The 23,497-nt window shown below is 41.8% G+C and overlaps 1 protein-coding gene across 1 annotated transcript in view; it reads left to right on the top strand.

The window, feature by feature from the left end:
- The window catches only part of COL11A1 (collagen type XI alpha 1 chain), a 229,207-nt gene that overhangs the window by 20,525 nt on the left and 185,185 nt on the right, over positions 1-23,497 (top strand). The window lies entirely within an intron of this gene.

The raw sequence follows: 23,497 nt of genomic DNA, 5'->3' as shown, positions 1-23,497 counted from the left end.
CAGAGGGGGACTAGGTGGTTCTTTGGGTCAACAGAATTATTAGGATTCATATATTACATTTTTAAATCCCTGCAAATCCCTGCAAATATACGTCCTCCTTCTCCAGCGCATTTTAATTCTCTGATAAACAACACCTTCTCCTTTCATCACCAGGGATGTATGAAAATTCGATTGCCATGTGTGTGCAAACTCAGTGGATTTTTTCCAGTTCAACCCTGGCAAATTTCATTCTGTTTCTCCCTGCTGATTTGGACTTGATCTTAGGTGAATGAATACCATACACATATTCTGTTGTTTTGATTTTTAAATGGTGGGAATTTCTGGAAATTGTGTTTTAATGGATCTTGGGATTTGTGCAATTGGAATAATACTTTTTTCTTTTAATTCTCCCCCACCCAAGTCTTTTTCCACTGCACAAGAATGGGAATTCAGAGAGCTAGCCTCTTATAATGGGTAAGGTGTTGGACTGGGGCAGAGGAAATAGAGGTTCTAGTTTCCATTCAACCATGACACTCCTGGAGGAATAAAGGAATGAATGAATTCAGCTGTCCCATATCTGTAGCCTTGCCTTGTCAATTTTCTTGTAGTGAGCACTGAAACATACAAAGTAATTGATAAGACAAGAATATGCATATAGGAGAGCTGAATTCATTTATTTATTGTATTTATAGCCCACCTTTTTTCTTGCAGGGAACCCAATGCAGCTTCCATAATCCTTTTCCTCATTCTCTCTGTTTTACCCCCACAAAGCAAGACTATACATACAAACAGCTGTATCTGTGCTACTGCACACTTGTGAAAGACTGAGTGTTTTTTCTGGCCCCATCTGGAGAGCCACAGACTTCATACCTTGTTCTAGATTCCTTGATTTTGAGCTGTTAGAGTTTTTCCCCACTACTTTCTGCCTTAGGCTGTTGACCATTTGATAAGTTAACATGGAAATTACAGATTTCATCTTATTTAGCTGTTTCATTTTGAGGGGACTGACACAACTGAGAACAGTCTAGGGTGGAATAAAATGAAGGGGAATAGCTAGTATTCAGCAGGCATTAAGTTTGCAAATGTAATTCAGTGGCAACCGCTATAAGATAATGCAGGTTGAAGCAAAAAAATCACTTAATCACTGTCTTCTCCACTATAGTAAGATGCATTTCAGTTCTCTTTAAATCACAGACAGTATTTTTAAATGTGCATCTATACATATGAAATAACAAGTGAAGATATTATGCATATCTGTGCCCTCCTTTGCTATACCCTTGGGTGATGCATAAGTGGCTTCCACATATCTTGACCCAGGGGACTTCAGCTATCTGGCAGTGTAGAAATATAGTCAAAGAAGCAATCAAAAGCTGAGTTGCTTCAGGTGGACTGAATGGTACCTTGAGACTGGAAAATCCAGAAAGCTCACAGATTCTCAATTCTAGTGGCCCAGGGTTAATGAATCCCTTTATGAGTCCTTAACATCTCCAGTGAAATAGGGGTGGGCTTCTTAGCACTTCCCATCTAAGAGTGCCATATACTTTATGTTGACCCTATAAATATGACTAACCCCAGCCCATATGGCACAACCTATTATCCCATGTCAACCCTATCCAGTATATTTGTAACTGCAAATTGCAAATTGCAAAATATTTGTAAAGGAACTCAAGTTAATAGTAGACAGCACGGTGCTCAAATTGAAATCTTACTAGAAGCAGAAGGAAAAATATTTTGCCATAATTTTGAACCCACCCTATTCTTAACACATTTCCCAAACCAGATTTCACTGGAAACTTATCCGCAGCATTTCAAACACTTTATTTGATTTTCCACACTATGACATCTAGGGCTTGGCTGGGAGTGGAATAAGGAGTGCCAAAAATACCAGGGGAACTACTGTTCTGACAGTATTGCCACTGGGGATAAAAAAAGAAGCAGCAGCTTTTGAGACTTTCCCATTAAATATTGCATTTCTTCCAGATCAAACTCTATTTGTTCCTTTCACCCTCTGGCTATAGATCTGTAGTTCAATATGATGTACTCTCATGAAAATATACGTGTTGACGATGCACAACTTTGAACTCCATCAGTTGCAAAGAGGCTCAAGTTTGTAACTTTTGAATCTTTCTCACATTACAGAAGCACTGGAAAAAGAAGTGTTGCTAGTTTGCTCTTTCCTTTGTGCTTCTGCTGTCAGTCATGGAAGGTTGAATTTTTGCACCTCTCCCTCCCGGTCTTGCTTTGTTATTCTCTGCAGTGAAGACCCCCCAAGGGGCAAACGCATGAGATCGGAAGTGTGAAAAAGGAAATATGAGCAGCCCTTTTTACCACTCTCGTAATGTGCAAAAGAGCTTTTAGTGCTGTTATATTTTGTATAATTTGATGAGAAACAGCAGTGACAAAACAAAATCATAAGTGTATATATTTCCAAAATATGAATCCATTTTTCCCTTCCCAGATGAGTTGTGTACATGTGTGGGTGTGTGCAGGGCAGGATGGACCAGACAGGATATGGGGAATCTCTGTTTTTTGTTTGAACCCACTGTTACCAATATAGGACAGGCAATGAGCAGATCAGTGAAATATGTCAGCCTGCCTTGTCCGACATCTCAGTGCATAAACTATGGCAGCGCGTGCACCTTAAGTTCACATACATTCTTGACAAAGTTTCACATGTGTTGGGGTGGAGAGGCCCTGAGGGTTGTGGTACCTCCATGGTCATGATTCTGTGTACGCACTCCCCTGGATATGAACCCCATTGAAAAGAATAGGACTTCTGGGTAAGAATGCTTAGGAATAAATGTAAATGTGCCTTGCTTATTTAATGGAAGTTAACATCTTCAGTATTGGACAAACATTACATAAGTTGGTCATTTATGTCAAAACCTAGGAATGCTGTGAATGTAGCCAGGCAGGGAGTATGGAATCTTCCCTCAGCTCTATGGGCCTTTGAGATGCAATCCAGCGAATGCACTTTAAGGCTCGATTAAGAGTAACCACCAATGACACACAGTGCAAATTACTTTCCATGGGATAGAACTCAGTGGAGTTTTAATGTGCTGATATGACCTTAGCTTGGATTACAGTCCTCTGGACTGAGCTTCTTGTAGGGATGCAAGTAGCTTTGAAGGCTTTAGGTTGGTCACATCAGCACCCAGTGAATCATTTTGCATAGAAATCAGGTGTTGCGGCCAGTGAGATTTAGCTGCTGCCACTAAGACATTGTTGAGGCAGAAGGCTTGCTCAAGACTATGCTGGGAAACAGCTGCTGACTTGGCAGAAGTGGCCTGTGGAGTTCCTTGAAGTAAAGTCCCAAGCCAGAAAGGACACTACTGGTCTGTCTGTAGCCACTTTCCTGCCTGGTGCTGGCCAAGTCTCTCCCCGCTATAGCTTTGCCTGGCAGTAAAATGGCTTCCCCACTCCCTTCAGCTGCCACTCAGCACCTGGCTACTTCTCGTGCATCTCGTCTATCCAGGTGTGTTGTCTGATTTCACAGAAGAAGGATTTTTCTCCCAGCCAGGTGCCAGTGCAGTTATTAGTTGAAATTGGCCTCCTTTGGGACTCCCAGTGGAGCTTATTTATTAATTCATTTGGGGGATACTGAATTGTCAAAAGTTGGGCTGACAGTGTTCACTTTTATATTCTTTCTTTTGTGTCCTTTTTACCACTGTGGGTTCTTCATCTTCCTCCATTGCTGTTTCTGCCATAGATTAAGACACGCAGAATAGCCAGCACATGGGGCTTTAAGGAGGGAAAAAAGAATGGGAGGTACGTTGCCTGTATATATTACCTAGCCAATGGAAGGAAGGCAAGGAAGGAATAACTAGTATCCTGAGAGTGCCTTATCTGTGTGTATAGGATGATGCAGACTGTGGGCATTTTTCATGATTTAAAAAAAAACACCTCCCACTGTTAAAAAAGAGAGAGATTTTGAGCACATGTTTTTCAAAGTTACCATGTACTGTAGCAGGAGTAAGGCTCTTGGCCTACAGGTGTAGCAGAATGAGGTGCTAATGTTCTGAAAAAGTGAAATAGACTGTACCGAATAAGACTTTTTAAAATAAAGGTCACTGCACAGAAAAAGCTAGGACCACAGGGAAATTCCAACCGTTCCCTTTGATTTGCTAGTCTCCTCTTGACCCTGCTTTCAGAGAGTTTCTGTGTGGGACAGCATTCAAAAGCATGTCTAAGTGGTTCAGTCCACTGAAGGCACGTAAGCTTGTTGAAGCTAAGCAGCTCTGGGACTGGCCTGAGGTTGGAGGGGAGACTTCCAGAAACCATATATAGCCACCTTGAATACCACAGTGGGAGAAATGTGGGATATAAATGAATGAATACATAATCAATCTCCTTTGGATTCTGTGCCTTCATTCTGCTGCTCATGTGCAATAAGCCTTGGTGTTAATGTGAAAATGTCACAGTGAGAGCCCTCTGTTGTTTTAGAGGCAACATGACCTCACTTGTATGTCTACATAACTGCATACAGAAGTAAAAATATGCTTAGCGCCATGTGTACAAGGGCCTTACTGCAGTTGACCATCCTGGTAGGTCAAAGAGGGTCAATTGTATAGGTGAATTTTGGAATGATCTGGCAATTACATGGGCAATAACAACAATTATACTTATATAAGTGATCAACCTGATCCAGTCAGGTGCTGAATGCCCTTTGCTTCCACTAATGATACTTGCATCAACACTAGACAGTAGTGAGCCCTGTTACAAGGCTAATTAAATCTCAGGCTTCAGTGAACTGAACGTAACAGAGTTCAAAAAGGGACAGCCTCCTCTGCAACCCAAGGCAAGCAGCATCGTGCAGCCAGGCAAATGCATAACTGGAGGGATTTGCAGAATTCTGGAACACCCGCTTTGGGGCTCAATGGATCGTGATGCTTGACTTCCCATGGCATACGCAGACGGAGTGTAGACCCAGCTAGACTTAGGCAATTGGGTGCCTGTGGATACCATATTCAGGAACATCCGTAGGCACCACTTGTGCTTCCCGTGACTGCTACATTTGTACCTTTGCTGGATAAAGGCAACAGCTGTTGCCCGCCATTTGTAAGCAGCTCCAAACCAGAAAAAAATATGCATAATTTATTTACATTTTAGCTTTTAGCTATAAAAGCATGGCCAGATAATTCTAAGAAGATGAGAATCTTCTGGGTTTTTTTTTTTTTGGGGGGGGGGGGGTCTTCTCTGTCCTTTTGTGGTTACTTTTTAAGCACTGTTTCATACAAAATGGCGGCATAACTATTGTATTTTCTCTATTTTTATTAAAAATGGGAAATGTGTTATCTTGAATATATTGTATGGCTTGGTCCAACATAGATAGGAAATAGCTACAAGAAATAGGGCAAAGGGACTTTGTTTATAAGAATGTGGCCTTGATACAAGAATTTTCAAATGTTCTTGGTGAAGTATGTGTAGCTCAATTAGTTGATGAATGACAAATCTTTTTTGCATTTTGATAACTTTTGAGGATCTTATTTAATGTGGCTGGTGGGATTCAATCAGAAGAATGCAGAATGGCCCCAAAGGAATCTCACTAGAAATGTGTCTGGGAAGTGACTATTTTTCCCAAGTGCTGTGTTTTCTTGTAGAGATGTAAAGAACTTTGTGCTGGGTTTTCTGTCTTTCAGCTTAGACCAATTCTTGCAGAAATCATCTTAAACCCAATCTCTTATTTCTTTAGCAAACTGCCAAAATCCCAGTTGTGATTGTAAATGTCAAGTCTGGCTCGGGAGAGGTTATCCAAATGGTATGTTTCACTCTGGAAACTGCTTCCAAGCACAGACATTCATCTTAGGGATACTAGAGAATGAGTGTAATTTGTGGTCCTACCACAATGAGTGTTTTTACAAGTCCATCTGTCATATCACTGTTGAGGGGGAAAAATGCCTAGTGGAGATTCATGCATCTAAGACGTAGATGTGTTTATAGTGTGTTTCATACAGCTGGTCAGCCAGCTGAATATTTCTTTTCCTGCCTGTGTGAATATTACCAAACTTTAGCCTATGCTTGGAGAAGGTGTGAATAGGTCTGAGATATTATGCAAAGGGGAAAGAAAATTAAATCTATGTTTTCTGCATCATTCATCATTGTAAGCTTCTGACACGGGTGCTGTGAAGCTTCATTCCATGGGCTTGATATGACCCGCCAAGATTGCTGCTTTCCCTGAATTTTCACCACTTAGGAGCATGAAAAGTAAGGGATGGGGCTTTAGGGAGTGGGGAATCTTTGCAGGAAAAGGCTTGTGTATGGGAAGCTGATTTTGTAGTGAAACACCACCTCAGGGCAACTTGAGTAGCACAGAATACTGGTTTCAGAAGGCTTCCTTGAGTGGAGAAGGGAAGGGCTGAGATAAGCCTGCTCTGTTGGGATCTCTGTTTTAAGGGGCCTGGACCACCTTGAGGTGGAGGTTCCTGATGGCGCAACCCCTCCACTGCTGGTTAGCTGTAGTCCGAGCTGTGGGGAGTTGTGGGAATAATGAGGCATGTGTGTGTACATGTGTGTGAATGCTTCCAGCCTTAGCTGACTCCAACCACCATAGTAATGTCACACGAGAGACTGCCTATGGGTTCCCCATTCCAGCTTTTATGAGGTTGGGGGGGGGGCTAAAGCCCCCTTCTGCAGCACCAGAGCCCCAAATCCACCCTGCTGCCTGCTGTTAAGTTTAAAATGGGAGATCCCATTTATGGATCTTCCTCATCATATTGAATGGCAGCCTTAACTGCTCGTTTGCAAAGTGATACAGATTGCCAAAGGCAACCGTATAAAGAAATTCAAGGCATCAATGACTTCTAAATGAAAATGTAACATTGTTTCTGAAGTGTTTATTGTCTTTTTAATTCTGTTCTCTGGGGGGCTGTTTGTCAAGCATTGTATGAGTGGGATGGATCCATGTCAGTCTTCCTCATTTTCTCTTGTCTCATCTTTTTTAAAGATGAGATAAAGTCAGAAAGACAGAAAGACAGAAGAAAACACTGGCAATTGCTCTGAATTCAATTTAGTTTTTAGAAATCTGGAAATAATTTGTGTTTTCTTAGAGCTCCAGAACTCTGTGTATAGGCAACATGTTTATAATTATATTTATTAAGTTAACATTGTTGAATCTCACTTTCAGCCTTTTGGTGAAACTTGGCAAATCCTATGCATGGGATTCATTAAATCCAGGGCTTTGATCTAGTGGTGTAATGAATTGTTTAACATATTTGAAGAAATCTTGCACATGAAGTGTCAGATATATGTGGTAGTAAACACATGTGTCTTATTTCATGTGCTTCTTGAATAGTATTTTGCATCAAATAATGCGCTTCCTCCAGCCTTCTATAGTTGAACTAATCCAACAGTGAGCATTGCTAAAGAAAAGAAACTCTTGTGGCTTGCAACTATGCGATAAATGTGTGTTTCTTTAGAAATGCCTCCATCAGTCTTAGTTTATCCAACCTTCAGGTGTGTACAGACCAACAGGCTTATCACTGAGGGCTTTATTTGCTTTCAGTGATGCCTTTACACAGCCAACATGTGTTGCTGTGATGCTGCCATGTTCACTGTTTGTCGTGATTTCTGATTGGCTGGGATAATGCCGTCAATAAGGCCTTCCAAGGAGAAGGCTGAAAGGTATGGATACATCTAAAAAAAGGTGTAATCAGTAGTTGAGAGTAAGCATGGGAAAAGTGAGCAAATTAATGAATGTTCTGATGATATTTTTTTTGCATAAACTACAAAACAACAACTTTCAGTAAAAATGACCTCACAAAAATTTACTGTAGTTTTAATGTTTGTAGTGTATGTGAATATAATAACAATGATAATAATAAGAATAATACCTCTGCAAAGCCCAAATCTAAAACAATAATACACTTCACATTAGCCCTATTCCTGCAGAGGTCATCTGGAGATTTGGTATGCGGTGTTGCCGATACACTTCATCTCCCATTGTTAAAGGACACAAACAAAGGTGTGACATTCCTAAGCCAGTGCTTGTGTGTAGTAATGGATGAATGGGGGCTAACCTGCTGAGATGCAATGCAGACAAGATGGAGGTTGGTTGTTCATCCACTTGGATGAATAATGTTCAGCTTCTTTTAGATCAGGCCACATAGTGATCTAGTAGAGGCAGAGTTGACTGCTGTTTCTTGTAGTAGCTTTTATCAGCTTCTGCTAAACAATGAGGAAGGGAGTCTTTTTCAGGACTCAGCCAAAGGACAGCTCTTATCTCCAAACAGATATTGAATGGAGGTAAGAGCTTTCAATAGTCAGGGGAGGAGGTTGGACTTAGGGAAATTCTTTGGAGTTGGATGGGGCCTCAGGGGCTGCATTAGGAACCCCCATGTGCCATTTTCATCTCCCAAGCAAGTTCCCCATCCCTGGTTTAGGCTATTACACTGCACTGTATATGTGAGCCTTTAAAAACCTTTGAAAGTGCAGCCCAGAAAACTTTATGTTACTTGAAGATATCCAACTGCAATAAATAAATGAATAAATAAAAAAAATTTTGTTCTCCATAGTTAGAGGCTAGACTAGATGGACATTTTGTTTGAGCCACCAAGGATCTTCTTAAGTTCTCATTTATTTTGAAAATGAAATATAAATACACTAAAAGAGAATCCACAGGTGAAAGATCACAAGGCAAATATTCCATCTGTTCAAGTGTGTTTCCTGCTCGTCCTCAGTGTTAATATGAAATAACAACATTCTGGTTTTGTCTAAGGCAGAATTCCTGCAGTCCAGTTCATTGATGTCTGAATTTCACTCGCAAGCAAGATGGTTTTCCCCAGTCACTGAAATTCTCTATTCATTAACTTGTGTGCAGTTGGGAGATGCCATGCATGGAGCCTTGTTCAGGCTAACTTTTGATAGGGGGATTTGTGGCTTATGGTTTGCCCCCACCTGATCCCATTAGCTCCCTTCAGCTTCTCTAATGCAATCATGATCAGTCATTTATTACCGGAACTACCCAGTTTCCTGATGCTCCCATTAGTCAAGTTCCATAACAGTTCTTTATTTTCATTGTGGGGTAGAGTGGCAGGGGCATAACTGAAACAAACATAAGCAGAGTAGGTCAGGGAGTCCCCAGAAGAGTAAACTTCCCAAATAACTTCTAGTACTTTATAAAAAGTTTAAAAACAAGCATGCAGGCAAACAAAACCACATGAAAGAATCTGAGCCACCAGAAAACAAAACTGTATCTTATTTAAATAAGGCTTTTCTCGACAATATCTTTACATTCCCATGTATTTATTTTTAAAAGCTTTTATATACTGTTTGCTTCGCTAGAGGCTCTCCAAATGGTTTACAATAAGAAGAGAAAACCAATACCCAGAAACAATACAATCAAGCAAAAACACGAATAAAACGGTAATCAATCCCAGGTGATCCAGTGGCAATAAAAAACACAATGTCTTTGCTATTTAACAGTTAAAATGCTAGGAAAATGAAAAGGGTTTACCTTGGCTCCAAAAAGCTTATAAATTTGGTGCCATGTGAACTTCTCTGGGGAGATGTTTCCATAGTCAGGGCGCTACAGTGAAAAAGGCTCTTCCCCTTGTAACCACCTTTGTTACACCTTTTAAAGGTGACTCATGAAGAAGGACTTCAGTGGATGACCTTCAGGTTCAGGTGGGTATAAACAGGAGAAAACATTCCTTCAAATATTCAGTCCCTAAACCATTTAGGGCTACAATTTAGCCAGGGTAAACAATAAAGGACTGGCATTACATGATCATGCCCACCCGTCCCTATTAACAGACAGGCAGCCCTATTCTGTACCAGTTGAAGCATCTGGACCATTTTCAAGGGCAGCCCCACGTAGAGTGTGTTACAGTAGTCTAGACAGGAGGTTGCCAGAGTGTGGATAACTGTTGCTAGGTTCATCCTATGTATCATTTATATATTTTTTATATTTATACATTTTTAAAAAATATAAGTATTTCATTTATAATATTATAATTATATGATGTATTGTCATCCTCCCATCTCTGACAGCTGCATGCCATGGCAGTGGGGGGAAAATTAATGTATAGTCAAAAAATTAGCTCCTAAAATGTCATAACTCAGAGGAATTAAGGCAGAACGTTCTTTCATACAAAAGCTTCCTTGGCCCATTTTATGCAATGCACATTAATCCCTATATTTTAATGTGGGATCCCAGTATGAAGATGTTAGAGGGGATTAAGTGGGTGTGTGTGCGCAAGTGGTGATGGAAAGCAGCTGCCCAGATGTTAGAGGAAATATCCATTGTTACATATTTTCCTTATGCCGGCAAGGGAATGTCCCTTGCCAGACCACTTGCAGGGTTTGCCTTGGCCGAGAGTGCCACTAATACGCCATATACTTCCATGATTCCTTTTACCGGTGTTTTGTTGTATAAAATGAAGCTGCTGCGGCTGAAATTTGAGAGGGACCCTGATGGGTAGCGGTGCCTTTTAACCTTTACCTTCTGTGCCACAGTCCCACCAAAATCCTACCCACAAAGTTATGGGTCTTTGTATCTTTTCCCCAGAGGAAATGAAAGTGCCTTACTTCCGCAGGAGCACTCTTCTTCCAACTGCCACTTCAGCCTCAGAAAGATTTTGTAATGAAAACAAAGTCTATAAAGAAAACCCTATAACCAGATATTAGGGGTATTATCCATTGATCCACTCAGCTAATTCACCCAGGGGTCCAATATGCTTCTCTATCCTTTTCTAAAGCTGTGGTAGAGCGAAAGAGGGTTGGTTTGGAGCAAGTCTTCTGTGGTTTGCATCACAGTTTCCCTACAACTTCCAGAGGTTCCTTCAAGAGAGGGGATTGGATCAGGAGCAAGCTCCCTGCAATTGAGGCATTGGAAGGAAAATAAAGGGGAACAAAGTTATAAGAAGAGCAATTCCTTCCCCTTTGTGTGAGTGCAACTTGCAGCTCATTTCTACTGCTCTTTGCTCACTACCTGTTTGGACTTTGTTTCCAGGATTTAAGTATCAAGTACCCAGAGTCAGTGATGCTTTCTATGGAAGCACTGGCTTCTGAGAAGCTTTGTTTTCATCACACTGCTTTCCCAGAGTTTGAGAAACCTGGCAGGTGCATTGTATTAAAAAATGCCTTCCGGTAGTTGTATTCCGAGGCAGGCTTTTGGGTAGTGGAATATTGTATTAAAAGGCTTCTGGAAATTGTCAGCCCCCTCGGGGGTTTTTGCAGGAAGATTAAATGGTTTTGCAGGTTACTCCAAATTCTATAGTAATGATATCCAGGCTGTCTAGACTGCTGTTATTTTCAGTCTATGGTTTTATTATCAAGCAACTAATTAGAAAGTGCTTGGCATCCGCCCAGAGGCTTTTAGACTTTTTATTTGAATCAGTGGAGATTCTGCTGCTAGGTGAATAGTTCCAATAAGCACCTAGGACTCCTTTTAGTTTGCCAGTATGTGAATGTGGAATCTAGCACTTTTTCGGTTGGAAAGGGTTGCCATCCATTTTTGCCTTGGCAAATTCAGATCCGATTTGGAGGTTTTACTATTGAGAAGAATTATTTTTATCATTCTTCATTGCATATTTGAAGTATATTCTTCATTGTATACCATCACTTTATGGAGCTTCACCATAAAGGAGACAGATCTCTGCTCAAAAAGGATCTACAACATATTTTGAAAGGAGAAAGATGTGGAATTTTTCATGGGGGTTCCATGCAGAAATCCTTAATGTAGATCAATCCACCACTGTGCTATGGGTAAGTCATCTGTCTCTTTCCAGCCCTGGATGTCCTGCTAAGAGCTGGGGATTAGTGACTCTCTATGCACTGGACAAAGCTGAGAACAGCCTGCGAATGAGGTTCTTGCAGAATTTAATCGAGAGTGAAATATTCAGTCAGCTTAGATCTGTCTCCTCCTGAGGAGCATCCCAGGCATTAAAAGACAGAAAATGCATCACTACAAAAGAGAGCAATGATTTGTACAACACTGGCAGATGCTAGTTTATGTATGTAGATTCAATTTATTATTAATAATGTTTTTGTGTGCTTTAATGTAATTCTAACTTTTGTTAACCACCCAGGAGAGCCTTATTTATTGGGTGGAATAAAAATGAAATAAACCCTCAACAACACCCATTTGAATAGGAAGACAATGCATCTCACCCTAGTGTGGAAAACTTTGACTGATGATATGTCTCCTTTGCCTGTTTGGCTTGCAGTTCAGGTGTTTGTGGTCAATGGGCAGCAGTTCTTAGGGTGATTTCTCTTTCAACAAGTATTGGATTGGACAGCCTTGCAAACAGATGACTGCTGCTCAGGCAGAGAACTGGTGCCCCCTGGCCATCTAATTCCAGGAATTTTGAGGGACACAAAAGAGGTTGATAAGAATGTGGGCAGGAGTTTGTATGTGAGTCTGTGTATGTGCATGGGGCAAGGTGGCATCACAGGGAATCCACCCCTGCCTGATCTTGGGCCTTTCTTACAGCAGGGGTGGGGAATGTGTGGCCCTTGAGATGTTGTTGGATTGTAACAGCCATCGCTCCTCAGCCCAGGTTCTGCTGGCTTGCAGGAGCTGCAGTTCAACATCTGGAGGACCACACCTACATTATAGGATGTACCCAGAAGGTGCTACACAGAAGACGGCCCTTTATGCCACTTCCTGGCCCTGGCATGCTGTTCCTAGGGACACTTACCTGGCCTGTCTTTCTGGCCCAGGAAAATGTTTGTTTGTTTCCTATTTACTCAGGCTTTTAGAATTTCTGCTTGGCTTAGTGTTCTGATTGTATTATTTTTTTCTTTGCCATTCTTTATTTATCACTGATTGTGTTGTTATCTCTTCTACATGATTTGCTAGCCACCCTGGGGACAGAGTTAGTGAATGGTGAATTATAAATTATATTTTTAAATGAATCCATAAATCTTTCAACCCATGTGTATGCAAAGAGAAAAAAGGACAGTAGGTGCTGACCTCTGTTGGTAGCCACTACTAATGGACTATCTATTATTTTATATTATATCTATTTCCATTTTTTCCTCTTGTAAGGAACCCAAGGTAGTTTATATGCTCTTCCTCCGCCTCTCCATTTTAACTCTTACAGGAATCTTGTGGGGTAGGTGATTACAATGAGATGACTCATCCAAAATCATGGAGCCATGTGTTGAGTGGAGACTAGAACCTGGAGCTCCTAATTTCCATTCCATCAGTCTATGCTGTAACCACTACACTACACTGAATGTCCAGGGGGATTAGATTGTCCAGTAGCACCACCACCAGCACTACAATAATAACGATAGTATTGTCAGCTGTTGAGTTGTAGGACAGTATGATCAGGATTGACCATACTGGACAAGATGACCCATATGGTGTTGCCCAGGGGTGTACGTTCTTCCCTCACAGTGGCTACGTGGTACAGTGTGGCCATGTCTTCTTTATAGGGAATACCTTGAAGGGCTGTCAGAGAACAGTTCTCTGTTTGGAGGTATCATCTGCTTGAAGGACTGTCCCCTAGAAGTCGAGTGTTTCTAAGAGAGCAGAGGAAATCAGGACCCTTGCATTTGTCCATCCACGGTTAATATCAGGATGACAGGCTGAACACTACCTAGCCGCCATCTTCCAAATTATGGTGAGATGTATGGAATGTTGTAAGCTGCCCAGAGAGCTCAAGCTAAGGGGAGGTATAGAAATGAAATGCAACTACTTCTACTAATGCATTGCATCACTTTTTAAATGATAGAAATTAATTCCACACATATGCAAAGTTGACCTCTTTTATCCTCTTTTTTGGTGATACGTTTCTTATTTTTTGGCTAAATGAAAGTGGTCACCCTAATCTACAATTATGAGATCTTACTTGAAGAGAGGAAGGATGTCTTGGCTTATTAAGTGGAAGTATCAATATAATGTTGAATGTGGGAAAACATTCCTTACTTACACATTTAAGGTACTGATTGAGACAGACCATTGTCTCTGGAACGCCTCAGGCAACAGTTTTTCTCTACTAAATGGGAGGAATTCTTCAGAGTTCTAGTAATGTTCACCAAAGAGTATCTCCCTCCACCCAAGCTCAAGAGCCTGACTACATCTCCTCCATTCCACTTCTGTGATTTTCAGCTTGCGCCTTTGTCTTTCTCTTTTTGTCTATGATGATGGTGACAGGCCATTCCAATTTCTTTCTTACTTATTTGTCCACATTCGATGCATACTGCTTGTTTTTTCACTGTACGTGATACTTTACAGGGTGTTTGGATGTCAGGTGCTTTGCATTATTTTTTCCAGTGAAGAATATTATCACCATTATGAAGGATATTTATGAAATCTAATAATGTGCTTGCTGCAGCACATTACTAGGTTGGGCCAGATGTATAATGTTCCTGGCTGGTCCCCCCTCTCTTTCCCAAACAGCTTACCCTGCAGTGAGGAAGACAATGGCGGCAGAGAGGAATGAGTGGCACAGAGAAGGCCTTCTAGGTGTTGGCCCTTTGACATACGTTGTTGACTGGAACACATAATCTGATGGCATGCATGGGATTGTAGATGCCAGTGTTTCCTGGGTCAAGCAGTTGGAATGGGTTGTTGTGGTTATGTGCTTTCAAGTCATCTCTGATGTGAATGAAAACCCTCCAAGAAGACCTGTCCATGACATCACTGTTTAGCTGTTCCAAATTCAAGGGTGTGGATTCCTTGATGGAGCACCTCCATCTCTTATTTGATCTTCCATTTCTTCTTCTACCTTCAAGTTTCCTGAGCATGGTTGTCTTCTCCAGTGAGTCTTGCCTTCTCATGATGTGTCCAAAGCATGACAGCCTAAATTTTGTCATTTTTGCTTCTAGGGAAAGCTCTGGCTTGATTTGATCTAGGACCCAGTTCTTCATCTTTCTGTTGGTCCATGGAATATGCAAAGCTCTACTCCAGAACCATGTTTCAAATGCATCAGTTGTGATGGGAAGCACTGGAAGTTACATATCCAGTATGCCAGCTTCGTGTATCTCTAGCCCTTAAGGTCAAGTCCTACAGCTCCTGCCAGTGCTTCCCACTCCACAACAGAAAGCAGGTGCATTAGAGAAACCAGTATGGTGCTTCCACCTCTAGTTCTAAATTCAGGAGCAGCATCCTGCTCTTCTCAATGATCCAGCCTAAGGGCTCAGTCACTTGGATAACTGAAAGTTCAAACTAGTTGTGACATGAAGTATGTGAACAGAGTTCATGTGAAGGTTTCTTTGTTTTAGGTCCAAAGCAAGCTACAGGTAGGCAGCAGGACCTCTGGGGGTAGAGATGGAGAATTTAACCTTTTCCTCTGGCGATAGTTCATTCAGAAACCCACCACCATACCTGAAGCTGTTACTGGCACTATTGCACCTCAGATATCAGCTTCACAGAAAATTTTCATCAGGCAGAGAGAGAAAGAGTTAAATTTTACTTCTCCATTCCTCTCAGTCCAGCTACTGCTTGGGCGCCTTGGCAGTTTATGTTTAAAAAATCACGTTAAAAGCATGCATGCTAATTGGATTCATGTGCAATTTGTGTCACATTTAGTTCAGTCCTAACATTCTGAGATGTGCCTGAATGGCTCTGCATTGCAGCTGAGCAACTCATCCAAATAGTTCGTGCAATAAAGTGTGTGATAAATTTCAAAGTATCAGCTTTGAAATTCTTATTTTCCATGCCACCACCAATGAATCTCATGTTTACCATGACACCACCAATCCACTTTGGAAAGCTTCACAGGCATGTGAACCTTGGTCTTGGTACATGTCAGAGCAAATTATACCAGTTCTAATAGACAGCAGCTGCTTCGTGGCTCAGCTCAATCCAAACCTTGACATGTATTTGGCCCTGACTGTATGACCAGTACTCCTTCCAAGACAGAAACAAAACCAAAACACATGATCAGCAATCTTGCACGGCCCACTTGTTGCTAGACTGTTCCTATCCAAGATCCAGGTGGAAAGTCAGTTTTGTGGATAGTCCTTCCCATGAAAGAAAGCCCTGCACTTTGCAACCATTGTGTCAAGAAGAAAACTAGCTTAGGATGATCTCACTGCTACATTGATTTTAAATCAGCTGTGAAGTGCTTCTTCCTGTGTGTATACTTGAGTGTGAGCATGGAGACATTTAATGCAAGGTACCTGTGGTAAGAGGTGGAACAATTCAGAAATGAATTCATCTTTTGGAGCAGCTGCTTGTTTATGGCAGTCCAGTTTCCCAGCCTGATCTAGCTGATGAAGAATCCTGATGAATTTCTCTAAAGGAATTCCTCCAGCTTAGAACAATAGAATGGTAGAGTTGGAAGGGTCCAAAAGGCCATTGGGTCCACCACCACCCCCTGCTTTTGCAGGACACTAGTTTATACCATCCCACTCAGATGGGTGTCCAGTTTCTTGGTTCAGTCATTCAGGACCACAAGAAAGTCCTTTGTTTTGTATTTCATTTCTGTACCACCCAATAGTCGAAACTCTCTGGGCAGTTCACAACACTTAAATCAAATACAAAAGATACAATAAAAATACAAAAGCAATAAAGCACAGTATAAAATTCTTTGCAAATGTAAAAAAAAGCTAAAAGTACAATATACAAAGATATAAACAGTTTAACATGTAAAACATTTTAATTAAAAACTAGACCTAATTAAAACAACAGGCATAATTCATCATATGCCTTTAATGACATTAAATGTCTGAGGACAGAAGCATTCATTCCTATGCTTCCTCATAGCTGAAGTTTTCTGGATGGTTTCAACCTGATGGCAAAAAGATAACCAATATCGGCACCAGGTGGGCTTCAGTGGGGACACTATTCCACGAAGGGAGATCACTGGAAAGGCATTCCTTCCTGTTGCCCATTTATGGGCCTCCCTTGGAAGTGTCAGGCAGAGAAAGGTTCCAGATATAGATCGTAGGGTCTGGGTAGGATGAGGCTGGAGGAGACATTTCCATCAGGTATTGAGGTCCCACGCCATGCCAGTCCTTGGGACCATGCATATTTGGCAACAAGTGACTGGCATCTTGTGTGGTTGTTCCAATCACACATGCATCACCAAAGGAATACACTCGTATTTGTGATCACCTGAATAACAGAGAATGCTAATTTTTGGATACTGGACATATGTAATCCTAGGCTATGCTGTGATCCTCCACCACTGGAAGGACTTTACTGCTGGCTTGAAGGTCTGAGTCATGGAGAAATATGACAAAATCTCACAAAGAAAGCCAGTGTTGCAGTGGTTTAATGTTTCACTGAGACTTCAGAGGTTTGGCTTCTAGTTCCTGCTTATCCGTAAAGCTCACTGGTGACTTTGAGTCAATCACTGATTCTCAGCATCAGCTACTTCACCTGGTAATTGTGAGGATAAAAAGAGAGAGGAAGATGATCTGCCTTGGATTCCAGAAGCAAAAAAGATGGGGGTAAATACAATTGATATAAAGACGTGAACGAACGAATAAATCTGCCATTCACACATGATGTTCTTAATGGACAAAATGCTGGCATATTCATGGCAAATACAACTGATGGATCATGTCTGAACTCCTCTGGAAGTGTCACTTCCACCAGAGGGTGAAAGGAATGGAATACTGTGTCAAGTTCTGGGCAACAAGATTTAAGAAAGATGCAGGTAAATTAGAAAGGGTCCAGCAGAAGGTAACAAAAATGATCCAGGATTTGAAAACACTTCCCTGTGAAAAGATACTGAGAGAACTGGGTGTGTTCAGCCTTGAGAAGACTGAGGGGACAGGATATCCCTCTATAAGTACCGCAAAGGCTGTCACAAAGAGGAATGTCAAGATCTCTTCTTGCTGATACCAGAGTGTAGGAATAATCAATTCAAGTTGCGACAACCAGATTCATGCTGGACACCAGGAAAAGCGTCCTCACTGTCAGAGCAATAAAACAGTGGAGCCAGCAGCCTAGAGAGGAGGTGGGCTCTCCCACACTAGGGGTGTTTAAAAAGAAACTGGACAGCCATCTGAGTGGGAAGGTGTAACGTGGTGTCCTGCAACAGCAGGGGGTTAGACTCAGTGGCCTTCATGGCCCCTTCTAACTCTACTGTTCTATGATTCTATGAATGATTTCCACAAATTAATAGCACTAACAGGGGAGGAGCAATCAGCTAATACCAGACTTGTTCCCACTTTTAAGCAGTGGTACCACCTAGGCCTTAAAGTTCTGAATGTGATCCCTGCAGTTCTGTTCAAATGGGAATGCCACTTAACATTTTCCCAGTCCTTTGGTCCCAGTGCTGGCAGAAGGGAGGGTCTGGCTGGAAGTTGCAGCCAGCAAAGCAGCAGCAGCAGCAGCAGCAGCAGCTTTAAGTAATTTTCTACGTGCAGTGCCAAAGCGTAACAAGACCCTGTGTGCTCCTTGCAAACACATGGTCCTGCAAGACCAAGCCTTTGCCAGAATTCCACATTTTTAAGTGCAGCACGCAGCAAAATCTGGCATCCAAGCAGCCCAGCCTCAACAGGCTTTTACAAATGTGGCTGCCTAACTAAACAGAAAATGATTGCAAGGCTGTTCCCCTGGGATACACCCAACAGCTGCCTCGGCTCAGATGCTGACGGATATGAGCATCTTTCAAGCACAGGAACAAGGTCCCAGCAGGCAGTCAAAGCTATGGAGTCCTTCAGTATCTTTGCTTTTTTTCACCCAAGACAAAAAGCATGGAGTGAAGTTGGCCAGAATCCAAAAGCATGGGTGGGAGAGAGAGAAAGTGAGAAAGAAGGAGCAAGGCACGATGCTTATTCTGTTATTTTTCTAAGCAAATAAGTTCATTCTTTGGTTAATACTACCTCTTACTTCTGCCTTCTATTCAATTCTGTTTGGAGGTGAATGAAAAAAAATCAAAAAATGAAACAGTCTCAGAGCAGGTTAGAAGTAAAACATTAGGAGTAATTTTGCTTCCATCTTTTTTTAATTGATAGTGACCTCTACTCTGAAAATTTTGGAACTCTGTGAAATAGCATTTTCCATTGTTTACACCCATACCTTCAGCTTTGGGAAAATGCACCAACTTCTCAAAGATTCATGTTCAGTGTCTGGAGATACTCTTACTGAGTGCAGTTCTTGTTAAACCAGTGAAATACAATGTTTTGTAACTGGAAAAGCAGGGGTGGGGGAGATTTTCAGCTTTGCTTATAACTTAGACCTTTTTTTTAAACTCTAGAATAACTGCAGGGCCTCTGATTTAGATCTATGTGTTTGTGTGGATGATTGGGGGTCCTTTACACCTTTATTCCCTATTCAGTGGACCTGATCTGGATTGACACCCCCATACCTGCAACCTGTATTCTGAAATGATCCTTTAAAGCAAATTAATAACTATTTGGCACTATATATTGCAGGTGAAGGGCCCAACCTGGACTGGAAGCCCTGTGTGTATTTAGAATACTAAATTTAAAATACATAGCTGGAAGTTCTGTTTTTTGTTGTTTTTTTAATAATGTGTTCCTGAAGCTTGTCTGGAAAATTTGGCAGTAATTTAAATATATGGATCCTCCTTGTAGCTACAAAGGCTATTACTTAATTAAAGAAAAATGGGCAGTCAATCGTATGGCTGTTAGACAGAATCTAGGTAGCCAGAGGATTTTTTGTAGACTGAGCCATGAGGTTGGGAAACGTGGTCATTGTACCAGGGTCTCTGGTTGCATCTCTGAAGTTGGAAGAGCAACCTTGGAAGAGCTGAGTGGGCATTCTGGGGTGCTGTTGGGGGAAAGAGACAGGTGTTGCTACAGTAGGATTATCCTGGAAGTGCTTTGGCCTCCTTCTCTTATGTTTTGATGTGTGACACTTAGCTTAGCTTATAATTGGGACACTTATCAGCATCCAGACTGGATTTCTCCCTTATTCAATTAATCAATTAAGTAATTCCTCATAGATTTACATAAGAACAAAATGGTATTTTTTCCCCTTCAAAAAAGGTACCTTATGAGATTATGTATTCATGGTTTGCAGGTCAGAACTGAGACATTAATTTGATGGGAAGATGCGAAGAATACAAACTGGGCACATGATCCCTCACAATTCCTTTTGCCACATGAGAGGGATTATGTCAATCCTGCTGTGTCATCAGGGTGGACCTGCTTTTAGTGATAAACATACTTCACAGAATTTAAATGCTAGCCCATAGTCCTAGCCAGGGTGAATGCTCCAAACTAGGGCTGAACTGTGTTTTTTCCCCAAATGATACACTTTTCTGAGAAACTTTATGAATTTATTTTCTTATCATAATACAAAAAGAAGGCCACTTCACAGAATTTGCCACCGTTTTTTGGTGACAACAGTCTATACCCTGCTCCCCCAAGTGATGCATACTCAGTGTTGGAAAGATGCTGGGTCCAAGCCATTAAGGATAGAAAAGCAAGAATCCCCTTAGGAAAAAATAAAGACTCCACTCAGTGGCCACACCTAATTCTGAGCCCCAAATGTGAGAAACTGTTGGAGAATTTCTCCTTCCCCTAAATAAATTATGTGAATTTGTTCTCCCAATTTCTCTGTCTGAAAACAGAATGGAGACTTTTGAGAGTTTGAGTACAGCAGATGTAAGTTTTCAGTGAATAAAAATGTAAACAGCACAAAAAGAAAAAATAGAAATTACAACTTGACCCCCAACACACATACACAGTGGGGGGAGAGGGAGAGCGAGCGAGCGAGATAAAATATTCAAGCAGTGGCTTGTAGCTTTTCCATCTGAGCTCATATACATTTGTGAAGCCATACATAAATGTAGAAGAAGGATGGAATGTGCTGGATGGAAGAATAGCTGTGTGAAAGTCATCACTTTTGAACAGTCAAAGCAATATTCATAGACAACTGTAATTAAAGTCAAAGAATACTATGCATGACTTTAAAGTACTGTCTGTTGCCTCCAGATGATTATTAGATTATAAAACATCTGAATGGGGGAAAGGGTAATGAGAATAACTGTGAGTCAATTGCACCACTGTAAGTGAAATAAGATTAAAGCATTAGTCTTCCATGCATTTGATTAACAAGAGAATTAAATGCAGAGCAAGTCAAAATAAGAACATGGGGGTTGGTTTCTTCATTGCTTTGCTGGTGTCATAGTAGGGCTAAGTCTGTTCTAAATATGCAAGTGGAAATTTCATTAGTATGCCTAAGGGGTGGGGAAGAAAACTGCTCTCGATCACAACTTCTTTTAAAGGAGTTGAAGGGGCATGGGAGAAAGATTGCTGCTTGCCATATGCACAGAGATTCCATCGTCAGCTCTGTCAAATGGGTTTTGGAGGTTTTTGTATATGAAGCAGAGTATAATAGGCGTCATGAGCTCAGCCTCCCCTTCTTGTCCTTCAGCTTCAGAACACCAGACGGTCTCTTTGCAAAGCAGAGAGCACTTCATAGCTGCAAGACAAAGCAACTCTAAAAGCCAGGTAGTGATTTGGGAAGCATAGCCTCTGCTTATGGTGAGAAAGTGTTGGGCCCAAACTAGGCACTTCTCCCCGCAATCCTTCCCTTTCAGTAATGCGGTGGGCTGCACCCTCAGGGTGGCTCCCACTGGTGAAGGGCCAGCCAGCAAGACCTATGCAGACCCTCTAACTGGGCAGCTCATCTCTCCCAATGCCTCATCATGGGGCTAGGGACCAGTCAAAGCAATGGGTCTCCCTTCTCTCATTCTCCAATCCCTTCCATCCCTTCCAAAACATTTCTGGTCTCCTGCCTGACCTGGTAACCTGTGGGCAGCAAACTTGAAGGCCCTTCAAAGGCCTGTGCTTTTTCCTGGGTTCCCAGAATTCCCTTCTCCATTTCTTCAAGGTTTCCTTCTTCTTCAGACATCCCGTCATCATGACCCTAGGATGCCTACCTAGAGTGGTGGTTGGCTTCACTCACTACAATTGGTAGGGTTCAGAGATGAATGGAAAGGATGCTTGTGTTTATGGATGGAACTCTCTGTCGTTGAGCACCCACATCCATTCAGGAAAGAGGAATTGGCAAAAGCTATCTCCCTGTCTTCCAGCAGAACTATCCTAAGAGTACTCTTGATCTAGGTCTGGATCCAATTCTCTATACCTGACACCATGAGAAGTGAATCCTATTGCAAAACATTCCCAGCCCTCTTTAAAACAATCTTCCTGGTCTAACAAGCGATGGGCATTTTCTGGTGGGTTGCAAATGATGTCCACACCTCAGCATGGAGTTTAGTGTACGTCAGCCTGTTTTGCACTATGCTGCAATCTGTACCTCAGTAGGTTCTGCATGGCAACAATTTGTGCTGGATACATCACTCCTTCCCAATGTGTTACATCATTTGAATGAATAGTGTGCCCCAGGAAGCAGGGCAGATGAACACTGCTAAATTCCCTCATGTGGTGGCTTCCCATGTGCTATGCTGGCAACTGATCCCATGAACACAAGTTGTGCAGATTGCTCGCTTACTCACTGCAGACTGAAACACAAGGCCCTTTCTGTGAGTGGTTGTGTTCCTGTGACTGTGGTAGTGTCGAGGAAGGATCTAGTCATGCTAACTCATCTTGGGTTGGTACAACAGACTGAAATGTCAAATATTCAGATGGAGACATGGAATGGAAGAAGCAGGTTTGCACATACGTATTTTGCTCCCAGGTTTCAACTGAAAGTCTACAGGTATGCAGCTGGGGGCATGGAAGGCTCTCTCCGTGCAGCCTGAAGTAGCAGAAAAGTCCCTAATCAGGAGAACCTCACATGCCTACAGAGGCCCTAGTCAGACCATGCTCAATAAGGCCAGTACACAATCTCCTTCCCTCTCCTCACATCCACCTGATACCTAAATAGGGCTACCAGGTAAGAAAATCACACAAATCCACTGAGAGATAAAGCATGTGTACCCATTTCTGCTCTTGGTCCTGCTTACTACAGCTTAGCACTTCCCAATAAGCAAATGTTTTATTCCCAGCTTCTCATTGGGCAGTCTCCAGAGGGCTGCAGTTACTCACATGAAGTAGACTACTCTAGCACAGTGCCAATAGTGTTGGTGACCTACCAGATTCCCTGGAAAATTGGCATACCAGGTTAACACTCTTGCCATTGTGCTAGAGTAGTTTCTGCTAACATGTGTCCTACATGTTAGTGGTTATGACCCATAAGTATCCCATTTATTTAGTACCATGCTTTGAATGTATATGATTATGGTAAGTAAGCTCAGATATGATTGTGATCCTCTAGAATATTAGAGCAATCCTGTTCCAGAAATCATGAGCAAGTGGTACACATTGCCACAGAGTATGGAGCATGTTCAGAAGATATGCTAGGAAGAGTGCTCGGAAAGGGATGACGCTGTCTTGTGTGCCATTTCTCTTGGTACAAATCAGATCAGATCAAATTTGATCGAATCAGCACAGACAAAGATATTGATTGCAGTGTACGTTTCAATCCTATGCATGTTTGAACTTAGCAAAGTCCCCCAGCGCCCAGCATTCCTCAGCTAGCATGTCTGGCTGAGAAATGCTGTGAGCTGTAGGATTTTTTTACTGTCAAAACTTGCCTAGGACTGCACCCTTAATTTACCAGCCTGAGAAAGGCTGCAATGTAGTATTGATTTTAAATTGAGATTAAGTGTGCACGGTTGAGTGATAGATTATGGCCTTT

The sequence above is a fragment of the Varanus komodoensis genome, unplaced genomic scaffold, assembly GCF_004798865.1.
Source record: "Varanus komodoensis strain SLA01 unplaced genomic scaffold, ASM479886v1 scaffold24, whole genome shotgun sequence".
Taxonomy (NCBI): domain Eukaryota; kingdom Metazoa; phylum Chordata; class Lepidosauria; order Squamata; family Varanidae; genus Varanus; species Varanus komodoensis.
Note: the sequence above shows the minus strand (reverse complement) of the source record. Positions and strands in the feature narration are given on the sequence as shown.